Source organism: Manis pentadactyla, chromosome 8, assembly GCF_030020395.1.
Source record: "Manis pentadactyla isolate mManPen7 chromosome 8, mManPen7.hap1, whole genome shotgun sequence".
Lineage (NCBI taxonomy): Eukaryota > Metazoa > Chordata > Mammalia > Pholidota > Manidae > Manis > Manis pentadactyla.
Window position 1 is genome coordinate 63,774,867 of NC_080026.1, and position 15,215 is coordinate 63,790,081.

Sequence of the window (15,215 nt, forward strand, 5' to 3'; positions counted from 1 at the left end):
TGGGCATGGAAGCCACAGGGCATAAATCTGCAAAGAAGTAAAAAGCTAACCTTTTCAAACAATAAGGCTTCTCTCTCACTTACCAACTTTACATTTCCCTGTATGGCCCCAGAAGATGGCTGGTTAGCCAGAGACGGGTAAGATTCCTCAAGGGAGGAACAACCTAAGACAGGCACAGTCGCAGGGGGGCCATCAGGTGAGAAATTGGGGATCAACAGAGGTGAGGCTTAGAACCTCACCCCCCCTGTTCTGAGAGAAATCTTCTGCATCCGTGGATGTTTTATTGCCCTTGTCTAGCTTGGATTAACACATAGTCTACAGGCACACACCTGATCATCTACATTTGCTCTCTTACAACACTAAACACTAAACTATGTTTTCTACCTTTATCTTGCATCTTATTAAAAATAATATTAATAAAGAGAGAAATGTGGTATCCACGTATAAATCAAGTATAAAAATCAAATGAGTATTCATATTTGAACTGATTGTTTATAGTTCATAATGCATGAGCAAAACTAAACGTTTCTGTGATGACTGCCCTTGTACTGTTCACCATGTAACTTATCACTATGTAAGAATTTGTTCTCCATGTAAGAACTTGTTCGTTATGCTTCAGAAGATTGGAGACTGACAAAAATTAGGCTTGGGGTGGATTAATGATTGTGCATTGAGCATTGACTCCCCTATACAGAATTTTATTGTTGTTAACAACCATTTGATCAATAAATATGAGAGATGCCCTCACAAAAAAAAAAATAAAAGTACACACTTCCAATTGTAAAATAAATAAGTAACCAGGATGTAATGTATTGCATAAGTATATATATATATATATATATATACTCAAGAGAGTATCTGCCCCTGGGAGAGGGAAGGAATGATAGTGAGGATGGGTACACCAAAGAGTTTGACAATATTTGAAGTTCTTTACTTATTATTCTGAATGGTTAATACATAAATGTTTATTATTTTTTTACAACTTTGGTAGACCCGAAACAGTTCATATAATTTTCCAATCACATTAAGCCAATTTGAAACAGTGCTACTTAAAAATATTAATAAAATTTCAGTGTATGTACAAAATTGAATAATTGAGAAAACCAAAGCTTTCATTAAAGTCAAGTATTCAATAATCTCTAACCTAGGGGGCACCAAAGCCATGGCAAATGTTTAACTTTATTATATCATAGCAGCACTACTTCAGCTGATAAACAGAAATGCCTACCATTCTCTTTCAGGATATCAACTCCCACAACAACCTCTCAGAACATCTGTGAGATGTCTTAATGATATTTCTGTGGTTATTAAACATTCAGTGTTGTTAGAATATGACCTGCTTTTTGTAACAATATCATTTGTGACTTCATTAACTGATGGAAGCTATTAGAGTCCCAATAACAACGTAGTAAAAATAAGTACATTCTTGCTGATTGGATTTTATATAATCAGGGCAGGCTAAACATTCACTGTACTAAAACCATGCATGTGTCCCCAGACCTAGTTCTTTACCTAAGTCTGGTTTTCTAAATGCTGCTGATAAACTAAGTCTGATTTATGTGATGCATCTTATGTGGGAAATGTCTGTGACTAGGTGTCTGATCAAACTAGATAAATGAATATATAGCTAGTAATAACTTTTGAAGATAATCATTGCTAATTTGATGATTACCAGTTTCCATTAAATGAATTGTAAAACTATTGTGTTTTATTTTGTAAAAAAAACCAGGAACTTCAGAGTAGAATCTGCATGTGATAATAGATTGTAAAGGAGACCAAAAATTGCTGTGATACTGTTAAAACAGTTTGTTTCAAAATATTAGAGACAGTGAGAAAATAAAAAATAGCACTTAATGTCTATCCCATTTAGTTTACTAAAAATGTTGCACGGAAGTAGCGTAGCACGGTATGTTTAACCTCGAGGTTAAGGTATGCATCTCAGTCCGTGCAGCTCTCCCCATCCCCACCCCAGCCATCTGCCCCCACTAATGACATCTGAGCCGTAGGAAAATCTGGCAAAACAGAGCCTTCATTCCAACACAGCCATGAGTGGATGGAGCCGGGTAGAAGCTGCCATGGCCAGTGGGTGTACTTTCTCCTTGCATCACACTCTTTATCAGTTCTTACTGTTTATACCAGGGGTGCTCAAACTTTAGTTTGGATCAGGATTACCTGTAGTGTTTGTTCAAACAAAGATTGCGGAACCCACCCCAGAGTATTGATTTAATAGGCCAGGGTGGGGCCTGAGAATTTGCATTTCTGACAAGTTCCCAGGTGGCGCTGATAGAGCTGGTCCCTGGGACCAATGTCCGCTGCATCCGTCTTTACTACACAGTCCCTCTTGGCATCGAGGTTTGTGGCTCCCCCCAGTCCAGGTGATACAGAAAATGCAAGTGTTCACAAATAATTTATAACAGAATAGTTATCCCTGTAGTAATGCTATTTCTATTCATAAGTGTTTCAATATATTTTCCTGAGTGATTGAGAAGAAGTGAAGTCATTCCCTGTATTTCTGAGTAAAGGCCTTGGAACAGGTCTCATTTAAGGAGAACTGTGAGCCCTGAGGAGGGAAGTTCAAGAGCCCTTGGCTTCCCTGTGTAATGCTCTGTGTGCTCCAAGGGTTGGGTGCATTTGGGAATTTGTACAAGTAATTCAAGTGTTTTCCTCGGGGAAAACTGGGAATAATAATATGCCCTCATATAAACCACTGATGATATTATATATTAAAAAGAGATCACATGTGCCCATATGGGAGCTCAAGGCATATTCATTCCAGTTTCCTCTCTCTCCTCTCCTCTGGTTGAAGTGGAGGGAATTTGGAAAAATGTCACAGAGGACATAACCACTGAGTGACATTTTCCCTTAGAGGACAGGGATGATTGGAATCTGCCAATGTATTTATTTCCACATTCACACTGAAGAGCCCCTCCCATCCTCTCCCCCCACTTACATGACTGAGGACATTTGGAGACAGAGGGTGACTCTGTTCAGGTTGCAGTGGCCTCGAAGAGGGAGCGTGCTGCAGCTCAGGGCTGTCTTATAGGTCCCCTGTGATGGTGGGGAGGTTCTATGCCTGGGCAGTTAGCATAGTCACCATTACCTCTGTGTGGCTTTTGAGCACTTGAAATGGGGCGAGTGTGACTGAGGAACTGAAGTTTTTAGTTAGATTTAAATGTAAACAGCTACACAGGCTAGTAGCTACTGTACTGAATTGGATAGGTCCAGATTCAAATGTCCTTCTGATGCCAGGGTCTCATGCAAATTACACTGAGCCCAACCCTACTGCCCTGGGCCCCATGTGGTTGTCGGGAGGAAGAAACCAGGTTACTGATGTAGAGTGCTGAGCACAGAGGAAGTGCTTAAAAAGTATCAACTGCCATCCTAGCACTAATTAGTAGTTTGATTATTGGTAAAGTTTCTTTTTGGGAATTGTCCAGGAAAGAAAAGTAAATGAATTCTGAGGAGTTCTTCGGGTTATAGGCAGTTGACTGTGCATGAAGATTTGAGGGATCTCAGAACTTTGTCATCTGGACCTTTAACACGTAAGATGTCTTCAAGCAACTGGATCCTGCACTCTGTAGCTGCTTTGAAAAAAACGCTTGGTTTGTGTAGATTGATGGCAAGAGTTAATGCACACAATATAACTGATTTTGCATGAACTAAGTTGAGGGTCAATTGACTCATACTGCCGAGCCAACGCCCTGCTAGAAAATTTACAGATTTGTAACATGGCACTAACCCATGTTCTCTACCTTTTGATTCTATGTGCACGTGATTGTATATGACATGGAAGTGGACGGAGCCACCACCCTGTGAGCACAGTAGCCTGTTTTACCTCAGATCACCTGAATTCTGATGGGAGAGTTAATTGCTAGCCTGCCTGTCTCGGTTGCCTTCTCTAACAGGGAGGCCAAGTACATCACAGTGCTGTCTGCTTTGGAGGAGGATGGAGGCCATCCAGTAAGTCACGGGAATGAGGCATGTGGAGCCTTAATGAAAACAAAGTACTTAACGGGAAAAGAAGGTGCAGTATATTTTATTCAGCTCTCCCATGTGGTCGTGTGCATGATTCTTCCCAAGGGAGCATCTAGTAGTGGAGCATTTAGTTGCAGATGTGAGGTGAATGTAGCTTCTAGCTGAATATTTTCTCTGGCTTTATCCACATGAAGCACAGATGTTTTACAAATCATGTTTATATTAATGCTGAGATAACACAACTAGGTTTAAAAATGATCACATTTTTCAAATTATGCAGTTTCCCAAGAAGAGTATTCCAGGAAGAGATTTGTTTCCAGAAGACGATTCCTAACGTGGCTCCCGGGTCCCTAGTCCAGGAGCCTCGGGGAGCAAGGGCAGCCCTGGGCGTCTTCTGACACAGGGAGCAGGCACACATACCACACTGTGTGCCAGGCCCCAAGGGGCAGGGCCTCCTTTCACGCTGTGACAATGGAGAGACACGGCCACGGGCAGCTTCAGGGGAAAGCAGGTTAAAACAAAACCCCTGTGAGCAAGTTGTATCCCTGCTTTTATGAGTCAAAAACCTGCCAGGGCCTGGGTCTGAAAGGGCCTTCACTGGCCACCGCCTGGGCCAGCTGGTTCCATGTGGCTGTGCTGGAGTCGGGAGAAAACAAGCTGTCTCCTGGCTTACCGGGCAGCATCTTTACCTGACAAGAAAGTCCTCTGATGTTGATGAGAGGCACGGCCTCAGACTGAGGTCAGATCTAGGCTGCTGTGGTCCCAGCTGACCTGTGCAGCACCGCTGCCCCCTCTGGCTCCTTCCTCCCAGGCCCTTGGTGTCACAGCCTAAAGTCTTTCCCTTAAGCTAGTGGCTCCCTTGCACTTGACAAAGGAGCCCAGAGTGTAATTGGTGCTGGGAATGTCTACACTTTGGAAGAGAAATTTTCCCACTTGATGACAGGACTGTGATCTTGGACCCAGTGTACTAAGAACGCAATAGTCCAACACCAATACATTTGGAAGTACTGAGTTCCTCTGGAGGCTGACAACGATCCATCCTGAGGTGGAGGGGAGTGGCATGGATGTGTTTGCTTTCAGCCTGACCTCTGTCTGCATGGAATGCAGGGCCCAGGCCAGCGCGCCCAAGTGCAGTCCGGCTTCCAGGTTTGCTGGGGCTGATGGTGTGAACATGAACGTGCCATCAGTCAAGGGCTCACACAGACACACACTGGCCTGCTCTAAAAAAATCAGCAATAATCTGGCACCACTGACATCCATGGAGAAAATAATTTTTTTTCCCCAAAAAGTAAAGTTCTTCCGAACTGCACTTGGTCTACTCCACCAAACAGGAACCTGTCTCAGTATCTGTACTTAGGTTAATGATGCGTTTGGTTTACCCCAAACCAAGGGCTTCCTAATCAAAAGAGCAAACTCCCAGCAGGGCATTTCAGGAGTGGGAACCAGCTTCCTCAGGTCATTCCCAGTTTCTGCTCATCAAGGGGTCAGACAACCTTGGTGTCAGTTGTCCACACTGAAATACCCTCAGGTGCATGATTGAATCTATGTGCAAATTAGACCCAAACATTTTCTCAAGGTCATTATTGGCCAGTAACAAGATAATCTGACATGAAATCCAGTGGGATGTACCACACTTTGCAATATGCCTTATAGCTGGTGCCTGGCGATTTTCTCACCAGTGGGAATTCGTGGTCTCGGGAGGCCCCCGGCAGCACCTCCTCCCAGCCTCCCCTCATCTTATAGAGGGGACCTGAGTCCCATGAGGTCCTGAGGTCTGGGCAAGCTCACAGAGAAAATGATCGAAACGCATGCCCAGGAGTCCAGAGACCAGGCCTCTTGACTTGGTTCAGGCAGCTCCGCTCAACTGAACTTTCATTTTGTGGAAGAACATAATGTGGTCAAAGCTGCCAAAACTCTGTTCCTTTAGGGAAACTTTCATTTCTCCAAAGGGATAAGAGTATCAGTTTGCAACAGGCATTTGACATTCAGGGGCCTTGAAGATCCAGTGAGATTATTAAAGAGAACACTGAATTTTGTTCCTTTTTACCACATTTTCTATCTTATAAACAGGAAATTAAATTATTGCTGACCAGTTCAGCATTCCAAACCAGACAGCCTCTGTTCACAAGAGGAATGTGAGTGAACAATGCAGCCAGTGCTGAAGCACAAGAGTCTTTCCGAATTTTAAGACACAATAGTTTAATGTTAAAAATACCTGTTAAAGTTGTACTGCTTTCATTTGCCTAATCCGTGCTGTCTTCCTTCCTCTGTTGTAGGCAAACTGCACACTTCAGTGAGAAAAACAGGACTGGAATGAAGGACTTGCCTCCCCATGGTCTGGCTGGATTTGGGGCAGTTCTATGCCGCAGATGTACCTGGCAAGCTACAAAACGCCCCTGCACGCAGGCAGCACTGTGCGGGTGAGGCCCCGGCTTGGATTATCTGTAAAAGCTCACTCTGGTGCGGTTCACGTGCAGCAAGAGTGGACAACAACCTGGACAGAGTGCACTTGCCCTCTGGCTTCTCACGCTGGCTGTGCATCCTGTCACGGGGCTTGATGAGGACAGAGACGTGAACCCGCAAGCTACCTACAGGTCACTGTGATTGAACAAGTGACGAAGTTCATGGGATAGAAAGAGATGGTCCTGGCTGCCTTTCAAATCCACTCTTCCAAATTCAGGGTCAGCTGAATCATCCGTCAATCATACTCCATTCCTTCCAGGACCAGGGTCCATGGGGTTTCCGCTCTGGTCCTGCCCCAGAAGGCCCCCTAGCATCATCTAGACCCGTGTCCGGCCGCTGACCCCGCTGCCTTGGTCTCCTTGTCTGTGAACTATGGCACCACTAGGACCTGCCTTGGGGCCTCTCCTGAGCACTGGGGCAGCCCCCTGCTGTTAATGGAAAAGAACCCAATAAACATCAGCTGATTCTAATCATGGACCTTTGCTCGAAAATGGTCCCATTCTGCTCACCTCTCAGAAGAATCCAGAGCACACTGGCTCATCTTCCCTGTCTCTATTTTGAGTTTCTCTTCTTTAAGGTGTGTGGAGTCCATTAGGACTTCTCTTCCAGCCACATCGCCTCTAGAATGAGAGTGTCATCTGGCCTCTGCCAGCCCCTGGGTCAGGAGACCCTGACTGTTTGGAGCCCAGAGGCTTGGTCCTCTGGGTGGGTGGGCTCCCAGCAGACTTATTTTCTTCTTTTCAATTGCAGGTTTTGTTGTCTGGAAGGAGCCTTAATGGTAACAATTCAATGCCCCATCAGCCCAGGATTCCCGCTGACAGATGACTGTACTGCCTCTCCTTGAAAACTTAAAGTGACAGAAGATTCCTTAATTCCCAATGTAAACTCATTCCATTCATAAGGAATTCCAACTGTTCTTCTTTAAAAAAGGCTTCCGACTGGACCATGGTGATGAAGACAAGGAAGCTACCTCGTGGCTCCCCAGGAAGTGGAAGTGGGGACTCTTACCCACCTCTGGTCTCCACAGAGGGGGGAGGGCTGCCTACACCGCAGACCTGGTGGCTGATCGTAGACTAAGCCCTCTTCCATATAGCAGTCCTTCAGCTGAATATTTCTAGGTGTGCTGAGTGTTCTACTTTTCAAATTAAACATCTTGATTTTCTTCATGCCTCTTTTTTGCACATTTTTCTTCTCTTTTTTCTTTTGGTGTTTTTAACACTGTCAATCTCAGCTTAGGACTGACCAGTGCAGGTAAAAAAGCAATTGTTTTTGTCTTCTTTTTCCCAGGACAGTCCTCATCCATAACGTTTGTCACTCATCTCAGTTTTGGGGGTGTCCCTCCACCTTGTTGAATGTCCTCATCTCATATTCAGTTTCTTTATTATTTGGGCCTCAGACACCATTTTGCATCTGATTCTGTCCTCTGCTGTCTTCCCCTGTCTGCCTGCTTTGATGTGTCTGCAAATGTGATCAGCCTGGTGTCAACGCCCTCATCCAAGACCCTGCAGGGTTTGTCTTCCGGGCATTCCATCAGCACGCTGTCCTCACACCATGCATTTCACAAAACTCTTATGCTCTTAACTGGTTCCCACTTAAGATTCCAGCCAATGTCTTTGTAAACCATAACCCTTCCTGTGGTGTTTGCATTTTAATAAAGAGCTCTGGAGGCCCTTGTTTTGTTATTTCGGGCAGCAGCACAAGAATTGAGAGGCACTGAGCTTTGCAAGAAGACTGGGCAGGTGGATCACACAGCCGATTAGGACCAGAGCCAGGAGGGCTTGTGTGCAAAGTTCCAAGTACCAACAGGGTGCTGAAATGTGTCCGGGAGCAATGGGAGAGCATTCTGTTCATGAGATGAGTCATGGCTGCTTAATGGTCTCCAGCTCCCCTCTAGTTCTGCTCCCCTGGAAGCTCCCCACCAGATCTTGAATGACAGCTCCCAGTTCCTCCATGTGTGGATGGGGCAGGTTGGTGGGTGCATCTTAGGGCATCCCTGCACCCTGCCAGCCAGAGAATAGACCTGCTTCCCTTCTTCGGGATGATGATGTTGCTCAGTGGACCCACCCACACCCTACTGTCATCACACATAATCAAGTGTGGCTCCCTGTCCATCTACCACCCTGGAGCTCGGAGCACCAGGCATGGAGAGAGTCCCACCCTTCCCTGAGGAGCTTCTTTGTTAGTGACTATCTTCCTCTTTGTGACTCCCAGGCAGTCTTCCCCAATAGTCTACACTATATATTAATTGTAGTTTCAGTTATAAGAGGAAAAAACTTAGTTTAACAATCAGAGGTTTGATTTTTTTCTTATTTCTACTTCATAAAACAGCAGCCTTTCAAAAGCCACTTCCCAGAAGTTGAAGACTATAACCAGTTTTCTTAAAGACAAGGGTATGGTGTCAGCAACATTATGGTTACTAGACTCCCCCTGTTATCAAGTCCCCACCACATACCCCATTATAGTCACTATCCATCAGTGCAGTAAGATGTTACAGAATCACTACTTGTCTTCTCTGTGCTATACTGCCTTCCCCGTGTCCCCCCCAACATTATTGTGGTAATCGTAATGCCCCTTTTCCCCCTATCTGTCCCTTCCCACCCATCTGCCCCAGTTCCTTTCCCTTTGGTAACTGTTAGTCCATTCTTGGGTTCTGTAAGTCTGCTGCTGTTTTGCTCCTTCAGTTTTTTTTTGTTCTTATACTCCACAGATGAGTGAAATCATTTGATACTTGTCTTTCTCCACCTGACTTATTTCTCTGAGCATAATACCCTCTAGCTCCATCCACGTTGTTATAAATGGTAGGATTTGTTTTCTTCTTATGGCTGAATAATATTCCATTGTGTATATGTACCACATCTTCCTTATCCATCCATCTACTGATGGACACTTAGGTTGCTTCCATTTCTTGGCTATTGTGAATAGTGCTGAGATAAACATAGGGGTGCATCTGTCTTTTTCAAACTGGGCTGCTGAATTCTTAGGGTAAATTCCTAGGAGTGGAATTCCTGGGTCAAATAGTATTTCTATTTTTAGTTTTTTGAAGAACCTCCATACTGCTTTCCAGAATGGTTGAACTAAATTACATTCCCACCACCAGGGTAGGAGGGTTCCCCTTTCTCCACATCCTTGCCAACATTTGTTGTTTGTCTTTTGGATGTTGGCCATCCTAACTGATGTGAGGTGATATTTCATTGTGGTTTTAATTTGCATTTCTCTGATGATTAATGATGTGGAGCATCTTTTCATGTGCCTATTGGCCATCTGAATTTCTTCTTTGGAGAAGTGTCTGTTCAGCTCCTCTGCCCATTTTTAAATTGGCTTATTTGCTTCTTGTTTGTTGAGGTGCATGAGCTCTTTATATAATTTGGATGTCAACCCCTTATCAGATATGTCTTTTATGAATATATTCTCCCATACTGTAGGATGTCTTTTTGTTCTACTGATGGTGTCCTTTGCTGTAAAGAAGTTTTTAGTTTGATATAATCCCACTTGTTCAATTTTGCTTTTGTTTCCTTGCCCAGGGAGATATGTTCATGAAGAAGTTGCTCATGTTTATGTCCAAGAGATTTTTGCCTATGTTTTATTCTAAGAGTTTTATGGTTTCATGACTTACATTCACATCTTTGATCCATTTTGAGTTTATGTTTGTGTATGGTGTTAGACAATAATCTAGTTTCATTTTCTTACATGTAGCTGTCCAATTATGCCAAAACCAGCTGTTGAAGAGGATGTCATTTCCCCATTGTATATCTATGGCTACTTTATCATATATTGATTGACCATATATGCTTGGATTTATATCAGGGCTGTCCATTCTGTTCCATTGGTCTATAGGTCTCTCTTGTGCCAGTAGCAAATTGTCTTGATTACTGTGGCTTTGTAGTAGAGCTTGAAGACAGGGAGCCTAATTCCCCCTGTTTTATTCTTCCATCTCAGGATGGCTTTGGCTATTTGGGATCTTTTGTGGTTCCACATGAATTTTAGAACTATTTGCTCTAATTTGTTGAAGAATGCTATTGGTATTTTGATAGGGATTGCATTGAATCTGTAGATTGCTTTAGGCAGGATGGCCATTTTGACCATATTAATTCTTCCTATCCATGAGCATGGGATGTGTTTCCATTTACTGGTATCTTCATTAATTTCTCTCATAATTGTCTTGTAGTTTTCAGAGTATAGACCTTTCACTTCCTTGTTTAGGTTTATTCCTAGGTATTTTATTCTTTTTGATGCAATTGTCAATGGAATTGTTTTCCTGATTTCTCTTTCTGCTAGTTCATCATTAGTGTATAGGAAGGCAGCAGATTTTTGTGTATTAATTTTGTACCCTGCAACTTTGATGAAGTTTGGTGAACTTTGATAAAGTTTGATGAAGTTTGATGAACTTTGATAAAGTTTGGGTGAAGTTGATTTGATTTTGCATCTGCTTAGTAATTAATTGTTCTACTTTGCTGTGGTTTTATTTCCCCTGGTGACACAGTGGTTTGTGGGAGGTAAATTCTCTCAGCTTTTGCTTATCTGAAAATTGTTTAATCTCTCCTTCAAATTTAATTGATAACCTTGCTGAGTAGAGTATTTTTGGTTCGAGGCCCTTCTGATTCATTGCATTAAATACATCATGCCACTCCTTCTGCCTTGTAAGGTTTCTGGTGAGAAATCTGATAATAGCCTGATGGATTTTCCTTTTTATGTGATCTTTTTTCTCTCTCTAGCTGCTTTTAAAAGTCTGTCTTTATCCTTAATCTTTGCCATTTTAATTATTATATGTCTTGATGTCTTCCTCGGGTCCCTTGTGTTGGGAGATCTGATCACCTCCATGGCTTGAGAGACTATCTCCTTCCCCAGATTGGGGAAGTTTTCAGCAGTTACCTCCTCAGTGACACTATCCCTTTTTCTCTCTCTTCTTCATCTGGTACCCCTATAATGCAAATATTGTTCTGTTTGGATTGGTCACACAATTCTCTCAATATTCTTTCATTCTTAGAGATCCTTTTTTCTCTCTGTGACTCAGCTTCTTTGTATTCCTCTTCTCTAATTTCTATTCCATTTACCATCTCTTCTACTCCAATCTTCTTGTAAATCCCTCCATTGTATATTTCATTTCAGATTTGGAATTTTTTAATGATTGAATCTCCATCTTAAATTTGTTCCTGAATTCTTGAATATTTTTCTGTACTTCCATGAGCATGTTTATGATTTTTATTTTGAACTCTCTTTCAGGAAGATTGGTGAGTTCAGTTTCATTTGTTCCTTTTTCTGGGGTTTGTGAGATTTTGGTCTGAACCAGGCTCCTTTGACATTTCATATTTCTATGACACACCTTCTAGTGCCTAGAAGCTCTAGTCTCTGGAGCTGCTCTGCTCCTAGAGAGAGGTTGGGCATCATAGGGGAGCAGTGCTGGTGCCTGGGGGTAGGAAAGAGCTGTTTCCTGATTCCTGGCTGCAGTGCCTGTCTCCAGTATCAGAGCCAGTGGGCTGAGTACACAGGTGTAAGCCTCTGTGCTTTGCATCTCTAGCTGTTGTAGGTGGGTCCTCCCTCTGGCTTACCTGATGCCAGCACAGTGACTGCTGGTTTGTGAGCCAGTGCCTGCAGGCCAGGAGGAAGGTGCAGCAGGCTGCATGTCACAGTGGGGGGCCTTGGAGCTGGGTAGCCAGCCAGGGTGATGAAGTGGCTGAAGCTCCTCAGAGTTCCCAACCTGCTGGGCAGAACGTGCCCAGACAACCTTGTCCACCTATCTGTTCTCCCACATAGCAAGTTCCGTGCATACCCCACCCCTTCAGCAGCCCTCTTGCTGCTAGGAAGCCTCTCAGACTGCCTGCCTTTCCTTTGTCCCAGAGCAGCTGGGTGTGGATCCCCATTGTTTACAAATGGCTGGAATCTCAGTTTCTCAAGCACACTGCCTGTCCCAGCTCTCCAACCCCACCAACCTCCAGAGCATCACAGTGTAGGTTTGTGCTCCAAAGCAGACCTCCAAGGCTAGGTGTTCAGCAGTCTTAGGTTTCCACCCCCTTCCTGCTCCATTTCTCTTCCTCCTGCCAGTGAGCTGGGGTGGGGGAAGGGCTTCAGTCCTGCCATATCAAGGCTTTTGTATGTTACCCTGTTTCATTAGGTCTGCTCTGTTCAAGAGGTCTGTATGCAGTCTGGTGCAGCCTTCCCACCTATTGCTGTTCCAGGGTTAGTTGTATTAACTATATTTTTATATATGTGGTTTTGGGAGGAGTTCTCTGTCTCACCTCTCACTCTGCCATATTGAATCCTATGAAATGGTGGATTTTGATATCATGGTTCACGTTTTCATATTACCTACAAAACTGATGTATATGATAAATTGTAAAGTCATGGAAAAATGTGACAAATTACTATTTTATCTGGCACTTTGTCTACAAAGATGACATTTTCCCATGGCCCGACAGTGCTGCTCCAGTAGTGTGCTTGTTGAGTATGTCCTTGTTGGGTTTCTTCTACAAGCGCCACTGCCCTGTAGGTAGTGAGCAGCAGATGGCCAGGTGAAGACAGTGGGGTAGAATGTGGTGCTTCCATGCCTGAGGCTTAGAATGCACACCTTAGTATCCCTGGGTCTGCAAGGAGTGTGCCACAACAGTCATGAGGTAGTATTTACAGTAAATAGCTTTCAGCAAAATATTAGCCCTGGTGGTTACCACAGGCAGGGGTTGGGGTTGGAATTGGGAATGAAATAAGAGAAGGGGATAAAGAGGCACAAAATCTCAGTCATAAATGAGTCATGGGGATGAAAGTACAGCTTAGAGAATATAGTCAATGGCTCTGTAACATCTTTCTATGTTGACAGAGAGTAACTCCATTAGCTGGGGTCAGGATTTGATAATGTAGATAGCTGTGGAATCACTATGGAGTATACTTGAGCCCAGTATAATATTCTGTATCAACTATAATTCAATAAAATAGAATAGTAATAAAAAACAAAACAAACAAACATTAGCCCTCAGTCTCATTAGCTGTATGGCTTCTGCTTCCTTCTGGATGAACTGCAATGGTAAGAACATCTTCCTCCCACATGTGGCAAAACACACATAGGGCTTGGCACACAGTAAGGAATCCAATAATGACAATTCTTTATTCCTATGGTGACAGTGGCACCAATAGCCACAATGCTAATGGTGAAATGCCCTGGAAACCCCTCTTGTCTTGCCAAAATCAAATTTACTGCTAAGTAAGCTGAATATAATTGCATTCCACTGCAAATGTTTCAGGGATAAGCAGCGGTTTCCTAAATACAGGCCTTCTTGAGAATTAGGAAGACGGAGTTTCCCAAAGAAAGCTCTTCCCATCACCCACTTGGTTGGAAATCATTAGCTGGGAATTGGAGTAGCTCCTGGTGGGCAGTTGACTCTCAACATACACTGGAATAATAGGATTTTTATGGCTGACCACGGGCTCTTGCCCAAGTGGCCTATGAAGTGTAGGGCCAAGTACTCATTTTACAGTCCTTTTAAAAGAGGGCTCCAAATGTTGCTGTGTGTCTTAAAGTCTAAACTGTCACATGTGGAGGGGACCACCCATGCATGCTCAGGGCTTCCCTTTTAGGAGCAGGAACACATTCCAAAAGCTGTGCATGGTGTGTCTTCCCAGGCTGTTAGTATAAATTAGTTCTTGGACACTGGACTTCATGCTCATCTGCTTAAGCTAGAATATTTTCATTTTCCTATAAATGGAAGGCTTTAAATGAAAAGCTCAGATACTGAATTGGTGGGCTTTGAGCCATCTCTGAGACAAGGACAAGATTTGAGCCTAGTGGTGGTGTTGGTAACCTCTGTAGGGCACCTCGTGGCCAGAAATGATGATCCGGGCAGCTCCAGGGGCCCGAGGACATGGTGAGGCTGTGACATGGCAGCACTGAGGCTGTGATCATCAAAGACCTCTGCTCATGCTTGGCAAGCTCATGGCCTAGTTCCATAGGAGGAAAGTTGTAAAGACCAATGGTGCTCATCGCTACCAGTCTTACACTGTGTTATGGAACAGAGAGAAGAAGGAAGCCAGTCCTTGATAACAACTTCGGAGTGGTTTCCTACAGGTGGTGAGTGTACCTGGATGTGGATGGACAGGGAACATCACCAGGAAAAGGACAGCAAAATTCTGTGAGGAGCCACAGCTTTTAAGAAAACAAGTGTGTGTTGTAATGATAAAGCTAAAAGTATGCTAGTGAAATAATGCAATTGTCCACTCTAATTCCACTAACCTTGTAACTATGAATAATAGACATATTAAAGGAGTAATTTAACTCTTCCATATGTATCCAAAAGGGCATAACAATGTAGTTTCCAAGGAATGAACATGGAAATCCCTACAAAGGGCCTTCCAGAGGGTTCACACAGAGGAGCAGGTGCACCTCATCGCCTTTCAAGGGGCACATGGAAGGCAGTTCCCAGCCAGGGAGGAAAGTCACACTTTCTCATAGAGCTGTCTCCTGGCCAAGAGGAGGCAGAGTGGGCAGCCTTGTGGATGTCCCCTGAAAGAGTCACAGAGACCTTCACCACGTGGTGTCCCTGGGACCACATTGAGCTTGCCAGCTGGAGCACAATGCCTCTAGAGCAGGAGATGGAGAAGTGTGCCAGGACCCAGCTTCCCTGCTGTTCCCTAGACTGACTCTTGCCATTTCTCTGCCCAACCTTTCCCTAACTTCTGCTCCAACAGCCGTGAATGCTGCTACTTTTAAAGCAAATGGCCAGCCCTCTGAGCTGGACATCCCATCCAGATAGTTAAATGTCATGTCTAACATTCAGTTTCAATCCTCAAAAGTC

At 43.9% G+C, this 15,215-nt stretch overlaps 2 long non-coding RNA genes and 1 other non-coding gene across 7 annotated transcripts in view; 2 read left to right on the forward strand and 1 right to left on the reverse strand.

The window, feature by feature from the left end:
- Positions 1 to 7,600, forward strand: part of LOC130684565 (uncharacterized) — a 149,729-nt gene extending 142,129 nt beyond the window's left edge. For 2 of the 5 annotated variants that reach the window (XR_008998881.1, XR_008998880.1), the window contains 2 exons: positions 3,794 to 4,024; positions 6,252 to 7,600. This is a non-coding gene — a long non-coding RNA (uncharacterized LOC130684565). The remainder of the gene's footprint in view (positions 1 to 3,793; positions 4,025 to 6,251) is intronic. The other 3 variants (XR_008998882.1, XR_008998883.1, XR_008998884.1) reach the window with 3 other exon arrangements.
- The window catches only part of LOC130684566 (uncharacterized), a 207,716-nt gene that overhangs the window by 165,016 nt on the left and 27,485 nt on the right, over positions 1 to 15,215 (reverse strand). The gene's annotated exons all lie outside the window — the stretch shown is intronic.
- LOC130684675 (small nucleolar RNA SNORA72) lies at positions 1,415 to 1,545 on the forward strand. The gene has a single exon (XR_008999066.1). It is a non-coding gene; the product is annotated as a small nucleolar RNA SNORA72 (small nucleolar RNA).